At 39.3% G+C, this 17303-nt stretch overlaps 1 protein-coding gene across 1 annotated transcript in view; it reads right to left on the bottom strand.

Moving 5' to 3' along the window:
- The window catches only part of col8a1b (collagen, type VIII, alpha 1b), a 20402-nt gene extending 18442 nt beyond the window's left edge, over positions 1 to 1960 (bottom strand). Inside the window, exon 1 of the mRNA XM_053492455.1 lies at positions 1848 to 1960. The gene's annotated coding sequence lies outside the window, so the exon portion shown is untranslated. The remainder of the gene's footprint in view (positions 1 to 1847) is intronic.
- Positions 1961 to 17303: the final 15343 nt, after the last annotated feature.

Raw genomic sequence — 17303 nt, 5'->3', positions numbered from 1 at the left:
CACCGTTTAATTAAAAAAAATCTAATATCTTTAAATATCAGATAGCTAGCACTGTCATAGGCATTTCATAAAAGTTCATAAAATTTTTGTGTTAGCTATCTTGGGGATTTTTTCCATCATTTTTTTAGCCTGAATGGTCTGGAAACATTTTCTCACATGTTTTCAAACATCCAAGACTGAAATTTAAGGATTACCACTAATACCAGTCCATACGATCTACTAGCTTAAAGGATATTCTCGATTTCGTTTGGGAACATTCTTCTAATACAAGTTATCTAACTTTAATTTATCTTTAATAATGCTAGCTAATTTGATTTCTAATGGTAGCTAACTTTGGGGTTTTCTTTATCATTAGCTTTCTTGGATAATGTTTACAATTATTTGACTACCCACTGGAGTTTCTCCATAAATAACTAGCTAGTTTCGCTTGGGAAACATTATCTAATGTAAGCGAGCTTCTGTTCAGAGGTTTTTACTATGGTTATCTCTAGCATTGTTATATAATAAATATTTTTTATGTATTATCAGAAAGTACAGTACCCAGCTATTGTTTAAGGGTTATCCTGATTGTAACTAGAATTTATCTTTCCACCTGATATTAGTAGGTTTATTATTATTATTAATATTATTATTATTATTATTATTATTCTTTTGTGAGATAATGGTTAGCAAAACGTACTTTCGATATTTTGGATAGGTTTTTCACATTTATCAAGCAAGATTTCCTTATAGATAATTTTGGTCATCTTTTGCTAGTTAAAAACAGTTTTCCAGTGGTTCTTTAGGGACAGCTGTTCAAGACATTTTGAGAGAAAAAAAAAAGTACCTCACTTAGTAAAATGCTGGTTTGTTCATAGTGCAAAAATTCACATACACACTGTGTGTCTCTACGTACCCTACCCAACACTTTCAATTAAACGTTTTTTAATGAAGCCGGGAAAGAATTACGTGCTACTGGCAGACGGATAAAATTCACAGGGATTAGACTTCCAGCAGGTTTCATTTACATAAAAAATACAGCTTTATCAAAAACACGTGTTGTAAATGAGTCACATAGTCTCACTGGCTGTGCAAAAAGGCTGTAAAAACCGAGCAATGCTCCGATCGCTGCCAGGGCCACCTCTGAGCTCTGAGTTTTATCTGTTGGATTGGCTGGTCATTTCTCCAACAGGTGGACTTGAACAGCATCACACCTGCAAAGGGGGACTTTGTTGTACATAGATTGTGTGTGATCTTCAAGTGCTATAAAAGTTCAAGCATACTGAGCTGGACATAGATTTTTTTCCCCCGTAACTATGAAACTATTTCAAATATTATTTTTCTAGTATTCAACTGTTCTGAATACTGTGGACTTGTTTTTTTCTCTTTTCTACGCTGGCGATTTGCTTGGTGCAGCAAGTACATTGTATGGATGCACCAGCCACATTTCTGCATTTTCAATACAATACTGAAGCGCTGATGCCTGATGCAGACCAGGTTAGAATTTTGATCATATAAAGTGTTTTGATCTTCAATAAAGAGAAGAAAATAAAGAAATAATTCATGGCAGAAATCAGACTGGAAAATATCTCAAATCTGACACCAAACTGACGAGCCAACCTTGGCTTGACTCTCAATTTCGGATCTGAGCAGCTATAATCACCTTGGTTATGAAACACAGAAATCCAACCGGGATCTAACAGGCAAAGCATTCCGAGCATCTCTGGCTTCCCATGGCTCTCTCCGTGTTACACAACCATTCCGAGCAGCCAGATAACCTGAACCACAGCCGGCTGAATCGCAAACAGGGAGACTTCACATCACTCATGTTTTCAGTTTATACTAAACATGCATCAGGGTCTGCTTACCTCTCTCTATTTCGCTGTCCCTCACTCTTTTTCTCACTTTCTCTCTCTTGCACTCCTTCTTTTTCCTCTCGGTGAAGTGGAGCTGCAGCAGAAGGATGCAGAAACCAAACTGTGGTTATAAACTACATGCAGCATGCTAGAGACTTTTATGGGCAGGTGGGTGGGATCTGGCTTTTTCACAGAGAAGGAGGAGAGAGACACAGGGAGACCAAGTAAATACAGAAACGAGAGAAAGATTGACGGAATAAGGGTGTAAAAGAAAGAAAGAAAGAAAGAACGAAAGAACGGTAAGCAGACTACATATGGGAATAAGAGGTTAAGTAAAAGACTCAGATATAAGAAGCTATATCCAAGAATGTTGTGTTGTAGCATGAATGGTAACCTTGTCATTGTTTCTTCTCATCCATAAAAACACACTGAGAAGCAAAATTAATGTGGACTAATAATAAATACAGTACCATAACAACCTGTCTGCATTATAGAGCTGCCAAGAACCCTAAGCAGTGGAAAAGGAGGATCTGTCTAGGATCTGGGTCTAGCAGCTGCTTCCCATTTGCAGTCAGCATCACAAAATATAAAAATATGTTTTTTGTTTGTGTTGTAATGTTGCCACCTGCCATGTTGCCCTCGGCACTGGACCTGTTCATGGGAATAAAACATTGCAGACCTGACCCATCTCAGCTTCCAGCTCACACCATGAAGCTCCACAGCATCCCTGCTTGCTCAGCCGATATAACCATGTCTATGTAAACGTTGGGACATGGAGGTTTCTGCTAAGAGCTCTTACACCTACTCAGCACCTCCTGATATCAATTCAACAACACATCAGCTGTACTTCAACACTTCCCCTTGCCCGTTTAGCATTTTCCTTTTAATTTATATCAGATTCTGTTTTTTAAAAACAACTGTCATTCATATGTCTTGCTCTTAAAGTGCCCGAGTTTATCTTTCTTTCGTTTATTTGAATACACATACGTAGTATTGAATATTAAAATTATTTTTCAAGTCTGTATGAAATGTGAATGTGAATGAATCAAAATTATAGGACTGTCCCTGATGAGCAAGCCGAAGACGACGGCGATCGTGGCAAGGAAAAACTTCCTGAGATGGTAATAGGAAGAAACCTTGAGAGGAACCAGACTCAACAGGGAACCCATCCTCATCTGGGGGAAAACTGATAGCAGGGATTGATCTGCATAATACTATGTGAGACTGGAAGTTCAGTATAACAGGAGATGTGTTCAATTAAATGGAGTCCAGTTTCATATTTACATTTGGGCATTTGGCAGACGCTCTTATCCAGAGCGACTTACATTTTTTTATTTTTATTTTTTATCTCATTACACATCTGAGCAGTTGAGGGTTAAGGGCCTTGCTCAAGGGCCCAACAGTGGCAACTTGGTGGTTGTGGGGTTTGAACCTGGGATCTTCCGAACCGTAGTCCAATGCCTTAACCACTGAGCTACCCCTGGCCCCATATAATAGTATGCTGCAGCATATCCTCATACCTCAACCTAAATCACTAAAACTAAGGACAACAACCCTTTCTCCTAACACCTACATACCTCAACCACATCACCCCACGCTTATCTTCAATATACCTTCAACCCAGACACTTTATTTCTGACAGTACTACACTTCCGACACATTTTTGAACCCTATTCTATTAATCTTCAAGCCCCAATGTCTGTTGAAATTTTTGTTAACACGTGTCCAAATTATCGTTAACATACTGTAACCTAGATCAACTCTGAATGTATCCCTAACCAGTCATTCTCCTAGCACCAACCTGGATAAATGTCTTGCCAGGCATACCAACTTTTCCGAACCTTCCCCTTAATGCTGTCCAAACCAAAATTAAGTCCACCTTCCCAAATTTACACCGATATTTCCTGACATTCCCATTAACACCTTTCCATCAAATACACTTCAGGTTTTGTATATATTAGTATATATATGCACGTATGTACGTATGTATATGTTAACTTCTTTTTTTTAAACTGCCTTAACACCTGCTATTATTTACTCCACCTTTCATTCCTCCTTCAACACTCACTATCATTTCCTACCCAGTACCAACTGAACAACTGCTTGCATTCACTTCTCGAACCAGCCTAATCCTCAACACCTGCTGACTTCTACATCTCCCCGTCATGATTCATCACCTTCTGTCCGCTACATCTCCTAGTCAGGCCTCATCACTTCCTATCCTCTATATCTCCCAGTCTTGCTCACCACCTCCTGCGTCCAGTCCTGCGTCCTCACCTCCTATCTTGTAGAACTCCTAGTACTGGCTTTAAACTTGCTATCCTCTACATCTCCCTGTACTCCCTCCTCACCTCCTATCTTCCACATCTCCCCGTCTTGCCTCCTCACCTGCTATCCTCTACAGCTCCCTGTATTACTTTGATTCCTGCTATCCTCTCAGTCCTACATTTGATATCATTTTTTACACATTCCAATCCTGCCTCAACACGGGCTGTCACTCTCTACATCTCCCAGTCCAACCCAAACACTGGTATTTTCAATACTTTCCAGTCCTATTTAGGTCTGCCATCATACTCTGCACTGCCCAGTCCCTTTTTTTCCCTTTTTCTTTATTTAAATTTTTTTTTTTTACAAATGCTTATATAACTGCAAGTGAACAATACATGCTTTTAATAAGAATGCAAGTTCTCTAAAAAAAAAAAAAGAAATTTCCTTCCAGTGCTCTTGCTGCCCTTCATTGTTTTTTTCCACACTGCCAGCAGTCGATGATAATGACAGTACTATAAATGTGCACAGGCGGAAAAGATCAGATTTGATGCGTGTCAGATTAATGCAGAGAATCAGATTTGTATCACAGTCTTTTAGTGATTTACTAACAAACTTCAGTTCCAAATATCTTTAGTATCAGTGTGATATCATTAATCAAACTAGGGAAGTTACTATCTCCTGAATAAAAAAAAAGAAGGAAAGAATTACGCATGTTCCGATGTTTCATCCAGACAGAATCCAAACTGCAGTTACAATAAGTTCAGCAGCGAGGTTCAGACATTTCCTCTTGTTTAAGCTGAATTTAGCTTTAATCTAGCCACATTGATGAGTCATGCTAGCCGCCATTTGCAGAGGCAGTTCTTCCTTTCAGTGTCACAAAATGAAGCAAAAGACTTCCATTATTTGACGACTGATAAAAATGGATGTCTGAAGGAGCAACATTTTCTGGGACTGAAAAAACCTAGCATTAGTTTACACAAAAATCGCAATCAATTTGTGTGGGTTCTGTGAGGACAGTCAGAAATTTTCAGCAGGGAAGGAAAGGAGGGGTGTTTACTCGTCCCGCTGGCCTGCTTCGCAACAACTGGCCAAAACTCATCTGTTCATTATTAAAATACAATGTTAGACTTGCACGAAGAAAACATTCTGTCTGGGAGGCTAACGTCCTAACATTAGAGGGCCAAGCGCTACGGTAATGGTACTAATTTATCTGTCATCAGTCACATAGCTATAAGCCGCAGAGTAGTAATGCTATGAAATTCTAATTCCATGTAAACCCAGATGGGTTCATCTTCGAATGTTTGTTTTAATACAAACCAGCATGAAGCCATAACCATTCTGTAAATATCACATTAATCCGCTAACACGCTAGCAACGAAAATTGTTCTCTTCTACCCGGAGACGTTTACACTCGCACCCGGCTCACTGTAGACAGTATTTAATGAGTGTGGCCACTCGCACGCCACAGAGTGAGGACGCAAGAAGTAGACGTGAGGTCATTTAGTTGAGTAGAACGGTCAGTTCGCTGGGGTCAGCAATTTTCATCAAGTTAGTCATTTCATCAGGAGAGCAGGAATTGCCAAATGCTCTGGAGTATTTAAATAAAATTAAAAAAATCATAGAAGTTGTTTTCTTGTTGTCCAAGCCCGCAGGTTTATCAGATGTTCTGGAGGTTGTCCAGAGGCCAGTCATAAAAGAAAGAGGTGAAATGTGGAATCTGGTCATTCCTACACATAATCGATGATGACATTTGAGTGAGCACCTGGATCATATCTCTGCTATCTGTGTCCTCTTTATGTATGAGAGCCCCCTGCCATCTGCAGCTGGTATTGCAGCTGTAGGGTTTGGCCACCATACAGGAATGTTAGTCTTTCTCAGTGAGAACCTTTTATCAGCAGTATCACGTCGCTCCCCTCAAAAATTCAGACGGTGCTGTTTTCCAAAATCCTTGATGGCCCTTAATGCTTCAGCTTGGCCAGAACCAACTCAGTCTAGCCACACACAGACACACACACACACGCGCACACACAGAACAACTCGTTTTGTCTTAGAAACAGAAGGCAAGAGTCCAAGTCTGTCACACAGCCCCATTCACAATTCAACACACAATCACAGTCATTACAGATGGTTTCAGAAAGTCTCTAGTCACGTAGCCGGATTCATAAATAAACACTTGTGCATTCGTGCAAACAGCCAGAGGACGGTGAAAATCATCACAGAGTTGGCGCTCACTTCAGCGCAAGGGACGTTTATGGATCTTTCATCGCTCGTCTGCTCCAACTATCCCCGAATAAATATGGGTCTCTTAAATACAGAAATGACATAAATGCACTCTAAGGTACACAATCAATGAGTGCTGAGCTTTGTCGACTAAATATCAGGTTAAAGTACAGTAAATGAATAAAGTCTAGCTCACATCCTCTATCACATCTATCAGGAGTTTTAAGGTCCGTGGAGAGTGTGATGTATTTTGGAAGATGGAGAAACAAAGCATATGTTCAATTTGTTTTCATCATTCGTTTACGCTATTTGGCAGACGACGCTTACACGGAGCAACTTATATTTTATTCCTTGGGGTAGCCAATGGATCAATGGCGAGAGCTTGGCAGTGCTGTTATCTAAAATCATGGACATCCATTCAGCTCTTCATACATACAGTTTAAATGATCACTTTACCAGTTGGAAGTGGTTCAGCGGCAACTTCCTTGCATTACCTTTTTAATCACACAAAGCATAAAACTGGGGCACCACAGATCTGTCATTTTTTAGCTCCAGGGTTCCTGGTTTGACTCTAAGCTTGGAATATTGTCTACCTATCAGGTTCTTAGGGTTTCTCCCACTTCCCAACAGCACAGTAGTAGGTGAGACTAAAAAGGCAAAAACTATATTCCTCTTCTTACTTTCCAAACCTGTCAGAACTGACAAAACTTTCACGCAAGGCCGAGGTGTAAAACAAAAGTCATTTTCAACCCTATTTGTTTCAAAGAAGGGGGATATACTCCTCTCAAGCGAGACGATTTGTACTCCAAAAAAAAACAAAAAAAACAGCGGAATTTCTGGCACAAAGAAGAGACCCACCACAAGATGAAAGAGAAGAGTCACGCTGTCATTGTGAATCGTGGCTTAAGTTCAGTCCTTAAAAACAAGCCAGGTTCCTCAGATCCGGTATTAAAATGGACCGTTAAGCTTCAGATGCGCTCTTTTAAGCCAGCAACATCCACAAGGTTCGTTCGAGTTCAAGAACCCTTCCTCCATCACCGACTTGTCACACATCTCACACACATTACAAACCTGTGATGTCACCATAATGAATAACAGCTCAAAAACAGGAGGTTTCTGAACAGATCGTACGACTTCAAGCAAATCATTCAGAAAAAAAAAATTACACAAAACACTTCATCTGCTCTCCGCTGTTCATTGGGTTTCTTACAGAGGAACAGAGGAGAGACAGCGAGGGAAGGTATGAGGAGGTTTATATCTGCTGAGCTCCCTTAAAAGGGTCCTCATAACAAATTTGTATTTATTCTTATGTATTTATTTATTTATCTGGTTAACCTCCAAAGCTATGAGTTTTGTGCCTCTCATCCCACAGTAACAGGAAGTTTGTAAGTCAAGAATATTTTATTATAAGGTGGAACATCTTAATGGCAAGTGATTTTCTGTTATCACCTTTATTATAGTAGCTATAAAAATACTTATCCTAGCGCACATCCTAAACCATACAATTATTATTCAACTGAATTACTTATAATACTGTTCCAACACAACCATTAAGCCTATATGTTATTCCTCTTTCTTCTAGACACTTGATAAATACAGACCGAGACTATGCACTTGAGGAACGTCTCATTCAGAGTTTCCATGGTCTCACACTGCTATTAATCTTTTACCCCATTTACTGGGCATTCACACCAAGCAGATCTGAACGCCCAGCTCACGGACAGACATAGCCTCAGAATAACCTGATATGTCTGTATATGGAGATAAGGCACCACAATATTATAAAATAATTGGTGATTCAGAAATATTAATTAAATGTGCAGAATTGATTAAAGGTGCAGAAGCTTCAAAGAAGAAATGCTGATTTAGAAAGGACATCATCATATGATCATATTTTTAGCAACAAATTTAACAAATTAGAGGTATTATGTTACAATTAAAACTAATCGGCTAGATCTTTGATTTTTTTTTTTTTTTTTTTTAAAGGTTAATTTTTTTACTGTATGAATGAGGAAATTATTCTTTCACCTACTGTATTGTCGTAGCTAGAAAAGATGAGATTGTCTGATAATTGCTCTAAATGTAACTATTTTTATAGTATGGAGACATTGTAAAGTGAATAGAAGAAAAAAACATCAGGAATATCAACAGTTTCCTCGGACTTGTTTGGAAATGCCCACAAAAATGGCATGGTATTGCTAAAATGCCACTTAAATCACTGTGAACCACATGGCTTAGAAAATTAGCAATTCTGAGAAAATAAGTTTAATTAATAAACGCATTACTGTGAATCGCTGCTTTAGACATTTGGCCAGAAAATATTGATTAACAGCCTTGATTATTTCCTACTTAAACCAATCAGCTTTATTGAATGAGATGCGTTATAAAGTAAGCATCTGTTTGTATTTAAGTCCATAACAAGACATGTTTTTAAGACATCATAACTCAAATTAACATTTCATTAGTGCTAAAAAATAATACGATTAGCATGCATACAAGTAGAACAAAATGGACTAGCTGATGAACATATACAATATTTCCATAAACCTTGGCCGACGCCACACATTTAGGACAAACATCTGCTGGTGATCAGTGTTACTTGGTCCGTTTCTTTGTCCATTTTTTCTAAACCAAAATGATATCATTACGAAGTAATCATACAAAATCCACGTTTTGTTTTAGAACACGTTGAACTAAGCCCTTTCCTTGATGGGAGCATCCATCCCTCTTTTGCCTGTAGCAAAATTCATCACACAGATGCAGAAAAACCCTCCTGCTGCCGCACACATTCATGTAAAAAGATGTCACATCTCTGGTCATGGTTACTAACCAATCACATCTGTGAGGAAATAACCCAGACTCACTTTCTCCCTCACACACACACATAGACACACACACACACACACACGAGCAATCCAGGCTACAGTTCCAAATGTACAAGTTCTGTTTCTGTTCATGATCCAGGAATCAAATGTATACAGTATAATAAAGCCTGGTTTTGATCATGATTTTGGACTTGCACTCGAACGTGATAAAAAACAAACATCTTGAACGACTCACATATTAACTTGTAACGTTAACATTTGATCATCAATGGTGTCCAATTTGTGTGTGTGTGCAGAAAACGGATCTGTTCTCACTGAAGTGTTTCCTTTGTCCACAATACCTTTCAACACGTTGCGATCAGAAATGCCTGATCATGAGCAGAAATGTGATCCGACATAAACAGGAAATACTACATCCATCATTGAATGCCACATCGTATTAATGAGAAATCTGGTGCAGAAGTCTTGGAGATGTTTAAGTTAATAAGTCTGCTGGAATTGACCGTTGTATTAGGATGAAAGTTGGGGATTTGGAAGCTGCCGAGGAGACAATAGAGCAGGACTGGAAATATTAAAGTGCCACTGTTTTGCTCCGTGTAGGAAAACGCTTAGTCCTGCTGCACCACTACCAGCTTCGTGGGGAATGGAGTTGGAACAAAAGGTGAAAACAGACCAACATGATTCTTGAGCAATGTCAGTAACACTGTACCACTTTTATGCTCATATGAAAATACCACATTATTTAGAATTGACTTTACCTGCTCTAAACAAATTAAAAGCTGAAAGGACGTTACTGTATTTATGTTTTCCTGACATCAGCAACGTGTTTCTAATTGGAGGACACTCCCGATGCTGTCAAGTCCAATGGAAGTGCTAGTTTCTCATTTGTTTCTCAGATGAGGACTGTATTAGGACTGAATGGGACAAACACACTTCATGAATTAACGCCGGAACAACTTCCCTCCAGACGGCTGCTAACAAGCTCCACGACGGGCCGTGTGGTTTCTTTTTTGTGTTTTGTTGGGAAAACGGGTCTAATCATCTCCATATTTACCCGCTGTTGAGCTGTCAGGCTTCAGCTAATTCCGCCGCGTTTGTGGCTACACTGAAGCCCTCAGTGCAGAAGTGTAAGTGGCCTGTTGTGAGGGAGAAAGAGAAATGACAGGCCTGAAGGATTTTAAAAACATTACGACAGCTCAGAAACAGCAGCACAAAAACAAACCCAGCTGGCAGGAAGTGGCTCATTACCTGGCTGAGCGGCTTCCTGTGGTGATTTCTCCCGGAGCTGGGCCCAAGTCTATACGGGCAAAGGGCACTTTGGGGAGATTTTCTTTGGCTTTCTTTGCATTAATACATGGAATGGTGAGTGTCTAACGAGACACAGACGTTTATAGCTACATTTATTCTTTTGGCAGACGTTCGTATCCAAATCGACTTACGAAGGGAGGCGGAAAACAATCCAGACTTACAGCTGTATTTCTGCAAAACAGGCTCTTACAGAGATGCCGAGCAGCCTGTCCCAATTAAAGTGAAGAAAAAATATTTGCTTAATTTTTTTTTTTTTTTTTGCAACAAGGCCACTTTTCATCATGTACTCAAAATGTTTTATCCCAACCATAAAGACATTTTATCCGATTATAGTTAGATTTAGTTCAGAGTTACAGCAACCGGCCAAGTGAAAAGACTTCTGACACTGGAGACTCCTTCCATGAATATTAAAACGAAACCACATTTTTTATTACTATTACTATTACACTATTACTAGCTAATATGTGGTCCACTATACGAGCCTCTGTGAATGATCTGTTACTATAAACAGGCTGTCTGACACATCGTACCTCAAATTAGCTCAAAATTTCAGCCTCTTTTAAAGCCAAAAACAAAAAAAAATTGCAGTGTAGTGGCTCATTTAGCTTGCTTGTGGGCGATTCCAGTATGACTGAGCAACAAGTAGCACATTTTCTTTTCTGCACTTACTTTCTTAAATGGTTCTGGGCAGCAAGTCCAACATCCTGCTATTAGCGATTGCAAAGAACAAAACCCCTTTACAGGCCCTGTTTTTCGTCGGAGTCATGCTCAATTTTTTTCATGGAGCTGTCGTCTGCACTAAATTGCTGCCGGGTTAGAAAGTAAAGTGGCGCGTCGCTCATGCCTGAGAACAGGCGAAATAAGAAAAACAGGGAGTAAGAACCGCAAATGGGCTCTCACTGGACCATTAAATTTGAGAACTGCAGCTTCACAGGAACCTTACTGAGGTGAATGTGAGCACTGTTCAGGCGTAGCTGGTGTGTGTGGTGAGGCTTTCATTAAACCATCACGGCCAGTAGTGGTAGTGAGGTATGCTCATGATGTCATTGCATAGTATACAGAAGCATTAACCATACACACACACACACACACACACACACCAACCTGGTGCCTGGAACGTTTTTAGTCGACAATGGGCTTGTGAGGACAAAGTAAGGATTGTTGTGTTTTTCTATTTATTGGCCTATAAACTATCAGCACAAAAACACCACAGGTAACGTTAAATCACAAAGTAAACATTTACATTTGGGCATTTGGCAGACGCTCTTATCCAGAGCGACTTACTTTTTTTTTTTAAATATCGTTACACATCTGAGCAGTTGAGGGTTAAGAGCCTTGCTCAAGGGCCCAACAGTGGCAACTTGGTGGTTGTGGGGGGGTTGGACCTGGGATCTTCCGAACCGTAGTCCAATGCCTTAACCACTGAGCTACCCCTGGCCCTGACCTTGTTTTTTGTTTTTTTCAATTTACTGTTGTATTTTTTCTTAAACCCCATGCTGGTGTTTATAGTCTGTTGATAGGCTGATGTGTTAAATTATCTCATTTAAGCGAACGTCACCCCAAAGCCCTTTTCAGGACGCTAGGATCCTAAGAGACCCCCTGCTTCGCAAACCCACCTCCAAAGAAGTATTGATGGCTTCAAATTTATTTTCATACTTTTTAATAGTGGCCTTGTAACCCCAGAGACACTGTGTTACAGCTTGCATTCTTCATTAATGATAGAACAACATGCACGTTTTGTCCTTTTATAGTCACACGTCATGTCTGTTCGAAACAAGTTCGTTCCTGTTTCATATTTGCTCGACTCAGTCCTGAGAAGACAATGTGTTACAGATATTATTTTTTTATTTAAAAAAAAAAAAGCCATTTCTACTTGGAGAACAAAACAAACAAACAAAAAAAGACACTATCAGCATCATCTGCTCCAGCTGTGTTTGTCCAATCTGAATTCACAGCAGGGAATAACGCACATCTTAAAGAGACATGGGAAGAAATAAAGCAGGTTTTGGAATGAAGAAGTCTGTTTCTTAGCCCGCAGTGTCTGTACGTTTCCTGCCGTATTCGCCCAGTGTATAAAAACCGCAAGCTCGCTGTCAGCTTCCTGAGAACATCTGGGCACATTCCAATCTTTATATAGTATTAATTTTTTTCTTGTCACGTGACATGAAAATATTTAACAGAAGCACTTCGATCCTGGCTCCAGCTTGACGCAGCAGGGCTGAGTTTTTCTTTTCTTTTTTTTACTTTAAGGGGCTGTTTTACTGTTTTAATATTGCTGTAATCATGGAGATACATAGTTAACCCAGTGTAAGTATGTATCCAATGTTGTAAACATTAAAGCACTTTTTGTAAGTCGCTCTGGATAAGAGCGTCTGCCAAATGCCTAAATGTAAATGTAAATGTAAATGTTTCATGGAAGTGTGACTAGTTTACAGGACGATAATACACTGAAAACCACAAAATCTCTGGAACCTGGAAGGTTAGGAAAGAAACCGCGTCCAATATTCCACGGGACTGTTCTCTCTGCTGGGCTTGATTTCCCGGGAGGTAATTTAGAGTAAAAAAATATCCCGGGAACCCGCCCCCCTCATGATAATTACATGATTTATGATGGACTACTGTGGCATTCATAGAGACGTCTTGCAGCGTGTTTATTTAGCCAGGCTGAATAGCGGGGATCCTATTGCACTGTGGTCAGGGAGACATGGCAGAGACTGCCTGTTTTGACTGCAGCTTCTCTTTCTTTTCTAATCCGAGGAAGACGTGAGGATCATAGGTCCAGACCTGAACACCACTGACTCACTGTCTGATCATTCAATGCCTGTTGGGGCCAAACACGTGCCAATAAATGAACAACATAGTTCCTGGTTTGCCTTTTCCAATAAACCTTTCCTTTATTTTTTTTCTCCTGTTCCATTGCGCCTGTTGTCCGAGAGTCTGGATGTCCCAGATTTTATGCTTGAATACACGACGACTGTTTGTTTTCTAAATTCCTCTGACTTTGCTTAATGTTAGAATGTGGATACAGAGAAAGTTTGATGAGAGATGGAGAATGAAAGATGTTTAACGACCCATCGTTTAAGCAACACATTGCTCTCAGAACTGTATTCTTTGTTGAAACCACTGGGAAATGAAAAAGAAAATCGAAGTTGAGCCACCGAGGTGATACAAATGATCATTTTTGTTTTTTTCCAGTACTCAGCCGAATTGTCTAACATGATCCCATGACTCATTATATTGTGGAACATTATGCTTCATAAAGTGAGTTATTGGGCAAAAATGGGTAGAAAATGCTGTTTTTCCACTTCCTTTTAACTCCAGTTTATCTTCATGCTGGAGCGTTATGAGACCAAGTCAAGGCGAAGAACGCAGCCAATAAATTCCGAGTCATGACTGAGCATGACAGCAGTGCAAAACCAAGATACTAAAGACCACACACACCCGAGTCCATGTCAAGACTGTGACATTGTTCCAAACCTCATATGAAATGTCTCTTAAATGAACTACAATATCTTACATTGCTATTATCATTTTCTAAAATGGAATAATTTTCTAAAATTGACAAACACCTGCCAAATAGAAAAGAAATGGAAGGTCAAATTATTGGCCTTAATCAAGCAAAGATGACAACTAAGGAGATTGCCGAAAGAACTAGAATTGGATGAAGTATTTCAGAAAAAAGGTCATGTGGTCTGATTAATTCGGTGCTTATTCCAGAGCAATGGGGGCAACAGAGTAAGAAGGGGAGCGTATAAAGCGATGCTCCCATCATGCATTGTGTCCACTGTACAAGCCTCTGGAGACAGTGTTATGACCTGGGGTTGATCAGTTACTCAGGTCTAGACTCAGGAACATTATGGGGCAATAAAATGAAGTCAGCTGACCACCTGAATGTACTGAACCACCAGGTTATCGCATCTATGTTGTTGGTGGCCATAAGTATGGTTCACCATGACTCACCGCGGGTTTTGGCGCTGTAATTAGGTTTCGTCCGTTCCGCGCGAAAAATGTAACGTTTAATTAAACATGCTTAATCTTCGCTGGTCCTCGCAGAAGCTCGCAGACCTTACAGAACTTTGTGGAACGTCGGGGGGCAAACGCGACGGCTCACTGTGAAATATTAGAGTATGTGATTTTTGCTTTTTTGGCCTGGGTAGTGTAAAATTCACAGATGTACTTGTGCTTTATTATTTTTCTAAGATGATGTATTTTAAAATACAGTCACTTGAAATACATAGATACTATATATATATATATATATATATATATAAAGATGTTTATACACAACCTCTCTCTCTCTCTCTATAATATATATATATATATATATATATATATATACACATATTGTACATGCATACATATAACAATGTATACATTTTATATAACACATAACAGAAGTACTTGTTCATGAAAATGATGTAGGCTGAGTAAAGGCTGAGTAAAACCTCACCCAGTTTTATGACAAGATCGAGATCATTGAGGTAAACCACAACACTATTATGCTTTGTACCAAAATTAGAGCAAAGTATAATATGATGTAAAAAAAAAAATTAGCTGTATGTTTAGGTTCCTGTCAACTCGGCGGTGTACGTAGGTCTAGTTGATTCCTACATCAGTCGCAGTTTAAAGTATATTAATGCATGGTCATGTTTTTATTTATCTTAAAGAAAAACAACCACCACCAGACCTAAGAGGCCTCGGCGTCTCCCTCAGTGACGTCAGGCACTTTTTCTTTTAATTTGCGAGTAGAATAATACTGAAAAGACAAACACGTACACACAGCACCGCTGTTGATACTCTTAAGGTCACTGAGGCCCTTTTATAACACAACACAGCTTTATTATAAACCAGACTGCACACTGGGTTCTGTTAGTGCAAGGCGTTACACACGCATCACATGAACACGAAACGATATAAATATATACAGATCATCCTTTCATACTCGTTGAGAAATATACATTTATTGTCAGGCTGTACTTTATACAACACGTTGTTACACATGATGTCATAACAACAAAGTCACATGTCTGAAGATGACCAAAATGATGTAACATTACAAACAAACAAAAAAAAAAGGAGATAATAATGTAAAAAAAAAAAAAAAAAAGACAGAGAGAGAGCGAGAGAGAGAGATCTCTTTGACCCTGGAATATTCTGGCAGTCTCTACAGCATAAACAGGAACACACTTCCATCCTGAAAACACACACACACACACACACACACACAGTCAGCAACAGCAAACACTCAAAGACAATCTGTGTCCCTTTTCTCCTGCCTGTAGCAATATTTACTAACGAAAAACTAGGAAAACATAATAAACAGAGACTAGCACTAAAGCGCTAGCAAGCCCTTGTTTAACCTGACTAGCTATCCGCTCATTAGCACGCTGAGGTGATTTTCAATACCGCTTTAGGATTTAGTGTTTCAAAATGTAAAAAACTAATTTTTTTCCCTAAGAGGTTCAAGGACTAGCTTGATTTCACTGTTTCTGACTAGCCTACTAGTAATGCTAGCATGTTGTAGAATCTCATTTGTGGACTGTTTAATTTAAACATTTTAAATGTAGGCTGTTTGACCTTTGTGTAACCTTATTAGGGTTCTATGGGTGTGTAATCAGCAATGGATCATGTAAACTGTAAAATGTGTACTATGTGTATGTAAGTACCTGCTTATTATTATTATTACTTATTTACCAACTAAATCATAAAAATTACACTAAACGAAGATTAGCGCCTCAGCTTAAGTAGCTTAAGTTGGAGTGAAATTTATTTATCCATAATAGCACTCCAATTAATAATATTGAGATGCTGATTATTATTGTTATTATTATTATTATTATTATTAATAATAATAAGAAGAAGAAGAAGAAGAAAAGAAGAAAAAAACATTATTGTTGTCATTGTCAAGACCAAGAAAAGAAGGATTCTTAAAAGTGCAAAGCTGGGTTCTTGTTATGATCTAGTTGCCACAAGACATGTTTTTACTTAGTACGAAATATTATGATGTTCACCATAAAATTCTGAAGAGAATATATTAGCAGTTACAGGTTCAACTGTGAAAGACCAATCATGAGACCAATAGCATGAACAACCTGCTTCTCCCTAGACATGCTTCCACAAAAATGTTTCACAAATGATCAGTGATGTTCGGACAAAGTTATTGAGCAAGGCCCTTAACCCTCAACTGCTCACGTGTATAATAAGATATAAAAATGTAAGTCGCTCTGGATAAGGCCGTGTGCCGAATGCCTAAATGTAAATCAGGACAGTGGTCCACAGAGGGTGAGAATAGTCAGCAATACACATCCATGCAAACTTTGGCATGTCATGTCTCAATCCGTTGGTTTTAAAGCGTCAAAACAAGGCAGGCCATGTAAAGGAACGTTAAACCTTAACATTCCTCGTATAAGCAAAACACCAGCACCCCATCAAAGACTGGAGCACCCTGTTTCTCAGCCTCTTTTATCCAAAGGTTTATTTTAGAATACCAAAGCCATAAGCATTCCAGACCTCACTTCAGCGTCTCAGCTCTGCAAATATTTCAGACACATATTGGGCAAATATTCGCAAAAGGCCCGTGCCAGTGTATGCAGAGTGCCCAGCTACCTCATGTCTATCAGTCATGAGAGCTTCAGAAGCAAGATTTACAGCGTTCAAGACACCTCACACGGATGTGAAAGACGCCCCATGGACTGTTGAAACACCTCGAGGGGGAGAGAGGCAGGGGAGTGAGGCGTGAACAGCAGCCAGTTACGGTCACGGTATGTACACTTGAGCATTTAAACAAAATCCCAGTACTCACTAAAGCTATAATCTTTTACAGTCAGTTGCTGTGCAAAAGCTGTGT

This window comes from Clarias gariepinus, chromosome 3, assembly GCF_024256425.1.
Source record: "Clarias gariepinus isolate MV-2021 ecotype Netherlands chromosome 3, CGAR_prim_01v2, whole genome shotgun sequence".
NCBI lineage: Eukaryota > Metazoa > Chordata > Actinopteri > Siluriformes > Clariidae > Clarias > Clarias gariepinus.
This window is presented reverse-complemented; position numbering and strand designations above follow the sequence as displayed.